The sequence below is a fragment of the Ischnura elegans genome, chromosome 7, assembly GCF_921293095.1.
Source record: "Ischnura elegans chromosome 7, ioIscEleg1.1, whole genome shotgun sequence".
Lineage (NCBI taxonomy): Eukaryota > Metazoa > Arthropoda > Insecta > Odonata > Coenagrionidae > Ischnura > Ischnura elegans.
In genome coordinates this window covers 116,645,806-116,656,858 of record NC_060252.1, presented here as the reverse complement: position 1 = coordinate 116,656,858, position 11,053 = coordinate 116,645,806, and the positions used below count along the sequence as shown (strand labels likewise).

General features: G+C 43.1%; 1 protein-coding gene across 2 annotated transcripts in view; it reads right to left on the bottom strand.

Annotated features, from left to right (window-relative positions):
- Positions 1-2,710: 2,710 nt before the first annotated feature.
- The window catches only part of LOC124161954 (deoxyuridine 5'-triphosphate nucleotidohydrolase-like), an 86,020-nt gene continuing 77,677 nt past the window's right edge, over positions 2,711-11,053 (bottom strand). For both annotated transcript variants that reach the window (XR_006865453.1, XR_006865454.1), the window contains 2 exons: positions 3,187-3,268; positions 2,711-2,893 (listed from right to left, as the gene is read on the bottom strand). The gene's annotated coding sequence lies outside the window, so the exon portion shown is untranslated. The remainder of the gene's footprint in view (positions 2,894-3,186; positions 3,269-11,053) is intronic.

Here is an 11,053-nt window from a genome sequence, read left to right as displayed (position 1 = left end):
TGACGTCCCCTCCCGTGCTAGCTTTCTGGACCATTGTGGCTGCGACCGTATTACCCGCTAGTGGTAAAGACGCGAGCGTATTGCGAGCGTATCAGCCGCTAGTGCTGAAGACGCGAGCGTGTGGTCACTGTGAAATGACGTCCCCTCCCGTGCTAACTTTCTGGACCATTGTGGCTGCGAGCGTATTACCCGCTAGTGGTAAAGACGCGAGCTTGCTGCGAGCGTATCAGCCGCTAGTGCTGAAGACGCGAGCGTATGGTCAGTGTGAAATGACGTCCCCTCCCGTGCTAGCTTTCTGGACCATTGTGGCGGCGAGCGTATTACCCGCTAGTTGTAAAGACGCGAGCTTGCAGCGAGCGTATCAGCCGCTAGTGATTAAGACGCGAGCGTGTGGTCAGTGTGAAATGACGTCCCCTCCCGTGCTAGCTTTCTGGACCATTGTGGCTGCGAGCGTATTACCCGCTAGTGGTAAAGACGCGAGCTTGCTGCGAGCGTATCAGCCGCTAGTGCTGAAGACGCGTGCGTATGGTCAGTGTGAAATGACGTCCCCTCCCGTGCTAGCTTTCTGGACCATTGTGGCTGCGAGCGTATTACCCGCTAGTGGTAAAGACGCGAGCTTGCTGCGAGCGTATCAGCCGCTAGTGCTGAAGACGCGAGCGTATGATCAGTGTGAAATGACGTCCCCTCCCGTGCTACTTTTCTAGCTCATTGTGGCTGCGAGCGTATTACCCGCTAGTGGTAAAGACGCGAGCTTGCTGCGAGCGTATTAGCCGCTAGTGCTGAAGACGCGAGCGTATGGTCAGTGTGAAAAGACGTCCCCTCCCGTGCTAGCTTTCTGGACCATTGTGGCTGCGAGCGTATTACCCGCTAGTGGTAAAGACGCGAGCTTGCTGCGAGCGTATCAGCCGCTAGTGCTGAAGACGCGAGCGTATGGTCAGTGTGAAATGACGTCCCCTCCCGTGCTAGCTTTCTGGACCATTGTGGCTGCGAGCGTATTACCCGCTAGTGGTAAAGACGCGAGCTTGCTGCGAGCGTATCAGCCGCTAGTGCTGAAGACGCGAGCGTGTGGTCAGTGTAAAATGACGTCCCCTCCCGTGCTAGCTTTCTGGAATATTGTGGCTGCGAGCGTATTACCCGCTAGTGGTAAAGACGCGAGCTTGCTGCGAGCGTATCAGCCGCTAGTGCTGAAGACGCGAGCGTGTGGTCAGTGTGAAATAACGTCCCCTCACGTGCTAGCTTTCTGGACCATTGTGGCTGCGAGCGTATTACCCGCTAGTGGTAAAGACGCGAGCTTGCTGCGAGCGTATCAGCCGCTAGTGCTGAAGACGCGAGCGTGTGATCAGTGTGAAATGACGTCCCCTCCCCTGCTAGCTTTCTGGACCATTGTGGCTGCGAGCGTATTACCCGCTAGTGGTAAAGACGCGAGCTTGCTGCGAGCGTATCAGCCGCTAGTGCTGAAGACGCGAGCGTATGGTCAGTGTGAAATGACGTCCCCTCCCGTGCTAGCTTTCTGGACCATTGTGGCTGCGAGCGTATTACCCGCTAGTGGTAAAGACGCGAGCTTGCTGCGAGCGTATTGGCCGCTAGTGCTGAAGACGCGAGCGTATGGTCAGTGTGAAATGACGTCCCCTCCCGTGCTAGCTTTCTGGACCATTGTGGCTTCGAGCGTATTACCCGCTAGTGGTAAAGACGCGAGCTTGCTGCGAGCGTATCAGCCGCTAGTGCTGAAGACGCGAGCGTATGGTCAGTGTGAAATGACGTCCCCTCCCGTGCTACCTTTCTGGACCATTGTGGCTGCGAGCGTATTACCCGCTAGTGGTAAAGACGCGAGCTTGCTGCGAGCGTATCAGCCGCTAGTGCTGAAGACGCGAGCGTATGGTCAGTGTGAAATGACGTCCCCTCCCGTGCTTGCTTTCTGGACCATTGTGGCTGCGAGCGTATTACCAGCTAGTGGTATAGACGCGAGCTTGCTGCGAGCGTATCAGCCGCTAGTGCTGAAGACGCGAGCGTGTGGTCAGTGTGAAATGACGTCCCCTCCCGTGCTAGCTTTCTGGACCATTGTGGCTGCGAGCGTATTACCCGCTAGTGGTAAAGACGCGAACTTGCTGCGAGCGTATCAGCCGCTAGTGCTGAAGACGCGAGCGTATGGTCAGTGTGAAATGACGTCCCCTCCCGTGCTAGCTTTCTGGACCATTGTGGCTGCGAGCGTATTACCCGCTAGTGGTAAAGACGCGAGCTTGCTGCGAGCGTATCAGCCGCTAGTGCTGAAGACGCGAGCGTGTGGTCAGTGTGAAATGACGTCCCCTCCCGTGCTAGCTTTCTGGACCATTGTGGCTGCGAGCGTATTACCCGCTAGTGGTAAAGACGCGAGCTTGCTGCGAGCGTATCAGCCGCTACTGCTGAAGACGCGAGCGTATGGTCAGTGTGAAATGACGTCCCCTCCCGTGCTAGCTTTCTGGACCATTGTGGCTGCGAGCGTATTACCCGCTAGTGGTAAAGACGCGAGCTTGCTGCGAGCGTATCAGCCGCTAGTGCTGAAGACGCGAGCGTATGGTCAGTGTGAAATGACGTCCCCTCCCGTGCTAGCTTTCTGGACCATTGTGGCTGCGAGCGTATTACCCGCTAGTGGTAAAGACGCGAGCTTGCTGCGAGCGTATCAGCCGCTAGTGCTGAAGACGCGAGCGTATGATCAGTGTGAAATGACGTCCCCTCCCGTGCCAGCTCTCTGAACCATAGTGGCTGCGAGCGTATTACCCGCTAGTGCTAAACGAAGGGGAAGGATATTAGGATTTTTGGATAGAATGAAAGGTAGTTGGTCTTATTGTGCATGAAGAGGGATGCGCATGATGTACGGGGAGGATCCATGATTCCTTCTTAATCACTCCATGGAAACCTACATAAATCGGTAGAATATTTTAATAATAGTGAAAGTTAGTTAACACAGAATACAGTCTTCCGGCAGGATTTTTTACAGGTATCAAATATCATTTTCAGGCAGTGTTTACAAGTATCAATTCTTCTTTAAAACATTAACATACAAGTTCCTATTCTACCCACATGCAGCATAATAGTTTTGACTCTGTCTAAGACTTAGATATTTATGAGGTAGAACACGAGATTTGGTGATCTTTGGTTATGATTTGGTGTATTCTCAATTTAGATGCGTAAAGCACTGATAATACTTACCGCTCGCGGTCTAGAGGCAAATCTTTTTTTAGTACCCTCGTTGAAGATATCTTGATTGTAGTCACTATGAATATTTAGCCACCTGTATCAAGAGAAAATTATGATATAGTAATAATATTCACATTCTTGTTTCCGTTTTCTAAATTGCAGAATGCATATTGCGTACGTTAAATTAGCAAAAAGGCGAAAAAGATTGAAAAGGACAATAAAGTTTTTTCCTATATTTTTATTGCCTTAATGGAAAGATTCCTTTCCCTTGGGCTACAACCTTATCGCGGTGGAAAGGCTCCAAGAACCAAAAAATACCCTTATCTCCCTCACTTAGGGTATTTACTTGCTCTTCATCATCCGAGTCTTCGTCGGATCGATCAATATTTCTGATTACCTCCTCGTCCTCTACAATATCCTCGAGAGGGCACGTTGGCGTATAAAGCGCGCCAATCTTCGAAAACCAAGGATTTCAGTATTGTGCGTACATTCTTGTCTGGAATGGCCTCGTGTATTCTTACAATGTAGTTTTGACTGTCGATAGTGCGAGTTTTCAAAGGTCTAGGTAATGAAGCTAATTTAAATATAGATCGGCAAGAGGAACTACGTCAACGTCAAGACGTACAAAGTATGCTGCGCGACCGTGTATATCATCCTTTGCTATTCTTGAATGGCCTCGCTTATTCTTACAATGTCATTTTTTCTGTCAAAAGCGCGAGTTTTTAAAGCAAAAAGTATTGCAGCAATTGTTTTTAGATTGGCAAGGAAACCCGACCCCCGGGGCGTATACATTACGCCGCACAACCAGCCTCGTATCAACAGTGTGCCTTTAAATTTTTATTACCTATAAATGCACGAGCTTGAACTAATTTCTACAAATAAAGATAAATTTCAACAAAAATCAAGTATTATCGTATAAATGCATACATCGTGGACAGAGTACGCCACGCTCCCGGTCGTGTAAAAATATCAGGCATGCCCGCTCGAGGGTTAAATGCCTTTAGTAAGAAATTGACAACATGGACGAAATACAATATAAAATAAAATTGTAATGTCACGATAAATTGAAAAGAAGTTAGATACTGTGCTCACTAGAATAAAGAGAACAGGGACGTAATGTAATATAAAATAAAACGGTAATGTCACGAATTGGTAATGGCAAATTGAAAAAAAAAGCTACAAATAGTGCTCACCATAATATGCCTTGAAGGAACGGAATAAAATGTAATTTTCGAAAACTATTCTCACCAACACGAAGGCACAAGTGGTACTATGGAACTGGCGTCGGAAGAGAATGAACACAATAAAACCCTATTGTAGGGGAAGGCGACGAAACGGAATCGTTACGGGACGCGAATGCGCGTCCATAGGCTTCCTGGCAAAACACTCCGGACGCGTATTCGCGTCCGCCGGCTTGAATGTGTTAAAAGACCAACGCCCGTTAAAATGACAGGTGAGGCGTTTCTATTTCACTTGTAATGGTAACGCGAGCTTTTTATCAAGAAATCACTGCATTGCTTTACGTCTTGCCATTTTGATGTTGCAATATGATGACTTTCTTAGACAAACGTAACTTCCTCCATGACTGTCAGCACGAATTCCAAAAGGTAGATCATGCGAACCACAGATAGCGTTCTTCCTTCGCGACGTTATAAAATCTGGCGACGTTTTTTTCTATATTTTAAGAAAGCTCTCGAGACTGTACCTCACATAAACTTTCATACAAATTACAGCCATTCGGATTAAACGAAACAGTTTTAAACTGGATAGGATACTTTCTCAGTGATCGTAAAAAGAAGTAGTTCTTGACGGTATTACCTCTGACGTTGTATATGTTACATTTGATGTTCCACGAGAAAGCGTAAAAGGGCCCCTGTTGTTCATTACATACATTAATGATCTCGTTCCCGTATTAGATTTAAAATACGTTTATTTGCTGACGACGCGGTCATTTATCGCGAAATTAGTGATCACTCTGACAATGAAATTCTATTATCTGACCTAAACTACGTTCAATTATGGAGCCCGGAGTGGGGATTGGAACTTAATATGAGCAAATGCATGGTGGTACATTTCTTCCGGAATTTTCCCAACTCTAACCATGTTTATGCAGTGGATGGTATTAAAATAAAGGCAACAGACGAAGTGAAATACCTGAGAGTTACGATAACCTCGAACCTCACATGGGGAACGCATAAAAAGAATATTTGCGGCATAGCCCTGAAGAAATTAGGATTCGTCAAGCGTATTGTGGGAATATTTTCGCATGAAAAAGCAAAAGAAAGTTGCGATTTCGTACTCGTCCGACTGCATCTTGAATATGCAGCGAGCGTATGGGATCAGAATGGATTGAATCAGGATGCAGAAAGACTTAATCCGCGAACTGAATAAAATACAAAGGAAGACTGTACGTATCGTCAAAAACTGTAAGGGGCGTACAGACAGTGTTACCCAAATTTTATGCGAATGAGGCTGGGAGCCGCTGGAGACTCGGAGGCTGCGCGATAGCCTTAGATAGCTTGAACAATTGCGAATGGATATCTTTAAGGGCGACATGGGGAACATAATATTAGAGCCACACTATATTTCCAGGTGCGACAGAAGCGATAAATTAAGCGAAATGTTTTGCTGAACGGATAGATATGGTAATTCGAGTTTCCCCCGAACCATGAAGGACTTTAATAAACGCTAGTCCAAACTTCTTTAGAGTTCTTCATTTTTTGCAGCTGTAAAAAACTGGTGTCCTAACACCCCCTGCCACACGCCTTTTAGGCGGCTTAAGGGGTATTATGTAGATGTAGTTGCAGATGAAGTATTGCGGGTTCGAACAAAAATTACCATTGTATCACTGCATCCAGGTAACCATTACCCTGACCATTCCAGTGTTAAGAAATCTGTCACGGTCTCCGCCGCGATTTCTGTGCATGCCCACCAGCTGAGGGAAAATTTTAGTTACAGGGACTCTTCGCGATCCGACTTGCGTCCGAAAAAACAGGCTCTGGCGTCCCGCAGACCTCTGACCCCCTACTCCCCCTCCTCGCCTCCCCTCCCGGGAGCCCTCCCAACCCGGCGACGTGCGCAGTCTGAACAACCAAGGGGGCGACAGAACTGTAATATATCGTTTAGAAAACCTCTAGTTTTGATTTTCTGGAGCCCCAGTGGTCCAACGGCCTATCCAACATAGAGGCGCTGGTGTAGCCTGTTTTTCTGGGCAGTCTGCTGGGCAGTAATAAACTGGGGGCTGCCATATTGAATCTCGTTGTAAACAAAGGTGGTATTGAGGCTTATTGATAGATATTAGTGTTAACTGCAGACTTTTTATTGCTGACATTGTCCCTTACGATTTTGGAAGTTGCTTGAAGAAGGCTACGAGACTCAATGATCTTGACTATTGCTAAATTGCGTGGGTATGAAATGTATTTGGAGATGAAAATGTGAGTAATTCTGTTTCCTCCATTATTCCATTTTGATTTCAACCTGTGATTAGCTAACTTTTTCTCATGTTTTCAAAATTTCATGGTGTCTTGTATTCCTTATATTTCAATGTATTTTTCATTGTACTTGCAGTACTTGTAGTGTTCAAACTACTCATTTATCGCTACTGCTTCGCTTTGGTTTGTTTAACCTTACCATTTTGTTGGTTATGTATGTAATTTGCTATTTCAACTCTGTCCTTCCAACTGTTTAATTGTCATTAATTGAGCATTATTCATTAAGTGTTCTACGATATTTACATTTCTTAAAACTTTAATGTCTTTTATTTTGAAGTAAGAACCTATATACTACATTGTTGTAAAATATTCTTCGCTTTTCTCGTTTTCCACATTTGGAATGCTTTCTTTCGTATAAGTGATGGTTATTAACTTATAAGAACCTTTCATTTTAAGACTACTCTGCCAAGATATGTTGTATATCTTAATGGGTACTCATCATGAACAACTTTATACGAAATAATGTCCTTTCATAATTAAATAATTATCTTCCATGAAATGATATCCAAACTTGCATACTTATTTCTAGTGAAGTGTTGTTATGGTCTATGGTTTCAGAATTAGCATTATATTCCCTGTACCAGAGCTATTGCGAGATACATCTACCTCAAAGAAAATTGGGTCACCCTCATTGTCTATAACTATCGTGTGTTTACTTAAGTAATGGAATCTTACTCCTATTACGCAAAGACTGCTCATATCTCATTGCAACGTACTGCTGTCATTGATATTTGTTGCTTGTGAATCTCATGTGCTTGTAAAATTGTTAACTTCCACAGATTTCATCTATAGAATGCCATATTTAAATTGTTATTGTTGTATTTCTTTTACCAGTTATTGTATCAATAAATACCAACGTCCACTGAACTAAGTTTCCATGATCATTATTCTTACCAACCACCAGATCGTCAGTTGACCTTGTACATTAATCTTATATTATGGTTACTAGTTAAGTAACCTGGGGAAGTTCATCGGGATGATTTTCCTACATTCATTTCTTTTAAGTTTCTCGCAATTGCAGTAGCATTATTAAACCTGAACAGCATGCCCTATCGTGACGCGTAAAAAAAGTTTGAAACGCGCTGAGATGGGCATTCAAACTTCGCGGCAGCCTTGGACCACTGGCATAGATGGCACTGATGTATCAAAACCTATACACATTATCCTTAGGGGTTTGTCGCCCCCTTGGTTTGAACAGACACGCTCCGACGCAGTCCTCTCCGCCATGCCTCCCACTTCGCCCGCATCGGGTCCCATTTTAGTGCAGCCAGCTGTTTTTCTCTCGATGGCGTACATCGCCATATGGCTGCAGAGTGGATTTTGTCTTCCTCTCCCAAGTTTATGGGTGAAAGCAGCAGAATATTTATTTTGAAATGACAGGAGTTATATTTTTGTTTTGTTTTATTTTATCTTACAAAGTGTGGTAAGATGAAGAGTAAATGTTTTCGCGGAGTGTGACCTGAGTGAGCGTGTTTTAACTTTGAGGAAACTTCATGATTGGAGGCATAATTGTGAATTGGGGAAACTCCTTACTATTCCCAGAATGTTGGTGAATTTATATTAAATCCTGGTGAAAATAAAACTTGTATCTGTTATACTTCATCTCGTCATAAAAGGTGGTGACTTATCTTCCTTGGTGGTGCATCTAATGCATGCACCTGGCGCTCTATTAATAAAAATATAAATATAAATTGTCTACCTCTCAACCAAGGTTTTGGGGAACCGCCCCATCTCTACCTACGTTCACCAGGTCTGGGCTATGCCTAGGTAACATACAAGTTCAATTCAGTAACTCGCATAACTTGTCATTGTGGGATTTTGCGTCGCAAATACTCATCTATACGCATTTTAATTTAGAGTATTAAGCTATTTTATAGAATACTTTTAAGGGGACATCACTTGAGTTAAACGAGCGATACGCCGCACAGTGGTCTGAGATGCCCTTTTCGGCGGACAAAAGTCGATTTTTCGATTGCGTTCAAACCATCCAAAAATGCTAAATATGTGAAGCTAAAACATCATTCCATTGTAAATAGATCTTTATATCTTCCTTTACTGCCCATTTTTCGAATTACAGGAGTGATTTTTAGCGAAAGTTGTTTGAGTGTAATTTCTCAAATTTTTGACGGCTTTTTAACTTGATAAATACCATAACCAATTGCCATTTTTTTGTTTTCTTTTGAGTTTATTTCAGCAAACTCACCTTTTTTATGATCCATAAACCTAATTATTAATGTTATGAAAGCGTCCGGGGTGTCAGGATAGCGCGCTATAATATCATATGCAAATATTTTTTTTAATTATGCACAGTTAGAGATATAAAAAAAACCACGCTCTACCACTGTGTTCTCATGTAATAGGATGCAAAGAAAACACTATCCTTGAAGCAATTTAGAAAGAATTATCTACCTTTAGTTGCCTTTTTTAAATTTATAAGCCGAAATGTGTTACAGAGACGCCTGGCTATCCTAACGCCATGGCGCGCTATCTCTCGGCAAGTCGCTTTCGCTGATAAAATCCTCCGTTTTGAGTCTCTCTATCAGACGCAATTGGTTCATTTATTAGCATTATCAGCACCAATTTTATCCATGCCTAAACACTACATGATTCAGTGACCATATCAGGAACAATATAGCCCATTTGACACGGCTTAAACTAACAATTCGGCTGCCACTAGGCTTCTTCCAGTGTGCGACAACTCCAGCTATTGTTAAGATTCCTCTAATTGTTCAGTGAAAATTGAATACTTATTTTCTATGAACCAGTCTTCGGATATGGCACTCGTGAAGGAATATTTTTTTCAATTTACGAGAGAAGTGGGCCGAGAAGGACAGCGTTCGTTACAAGCATCTATATGAGTACATTTTAAGGTAGGTGAAAGTGATTTAATTCCGAGGTGCAACATACTAAGGTGATTCATTAACCCATAGTTGGCGTATCATATCATTTTTGTGTCGTATTCTAAGGCCACAAGGAAGGTCGAACGTGAAAGATGACAGGAAGCTAAGAATTCAAAACTGGCTGTTTTCTTTCATTACTCGGGCGACACTGAGATGGTAAAAGAGCCGTAGAACAATAAACGTGTTTTTGCAGAACAAAAATATGTGGGTTAATTCAGATATTGATTTTTTTGGCGGGAAAAAATCAAGCCCCAGATAACGAGCTCGGAAACTTCTCAACCCTCTACCTCGGGTAAGTTCAATGTTATCGATGGCATATATTATAGCATTTACGTAAATGAGAGTATTACCTATCAAATGATTGATTTTATTTAGGTGTGTAGTCCATTCAGTCGTCCGTGTAAGAATTTTCAAACGTTGTGCGAGCGATCAAAGCGGAGGAGAACCACGGAATTGCTCGACACTTAGACCATATAAGAACTAGACCCGCCATTCCCCACCCCTACCCATATCTCGCCGTGTGGCCAACATCTCCCCTCCGCTCCCTTCCTTCCCCACCCACTTTTAAAGCGACGTGACGTCACGGTTGGGACGCTCATCGTCGTAGCGCATTGCTACGAATCGGGATTCACTGTATCACTGCGGTATTCTGACAATTTTCTTCGCGATTTTTCAATTAGAAGTACTAATATTTATTGCGTTATGTACAAGAAGTATTCTCTCAGCCATGGTTGGATTGGTGAACTTACAATTAATGAACAGTGGCATTTTTCGGCATTGGCAGCGACGAAAAAATATTGTGGCAGTAAAATGAAGACAAAGCCTTTTGTAAACTTCCGCAGATTTTTTTCTTATCTCGTTAGCGATCTAGCATCATTCGGAACATCGTTATAAAAACATGAAATCTTGCACAAAAATTGTAAACGGGTGGAATTTTATATAAGAAAAGGGTCATGGTGTAAAGAATTTGCCGGTCGTCCACGAAGTAACGCGGCAACGCCTTCGCATATAGTAATTATTAAACGGTCAATTATGCGATGCAAATTGAACTGCGCGCTAGCGCTACTAAAAAGGGATGTCAACAAGTCAGAATTCATATTATTTAGGTAAGTAATTTAGTTATTTCATAAATGCATAATTTTTTACTTAGCAGACAGCTCTCGTGTTATTTATATTTTGTGATGGTGGAAAAAGGTCTAGCGCCGGCATTGCAAGTGACACCCACGATTTACATACGCTACGGAAAATTCTGGGAATAAATAATACCTATTAACATATTTATAATTAGAAAGAAAGAGAGGATTGGATTAAAATAATTTTAGAGATAAATTTGCTTTAAAAAATCAATTATATATATTCATTGAATAACTTAATAAATAAATTCTTGTAATTTTGTACGCATGTATTTTTTAAAACTCTTTATGACATAATTTATTTTTTAGATTTTTGTCATAATGCGTAACAAAAGAGGATGCAAATTCAAAGATC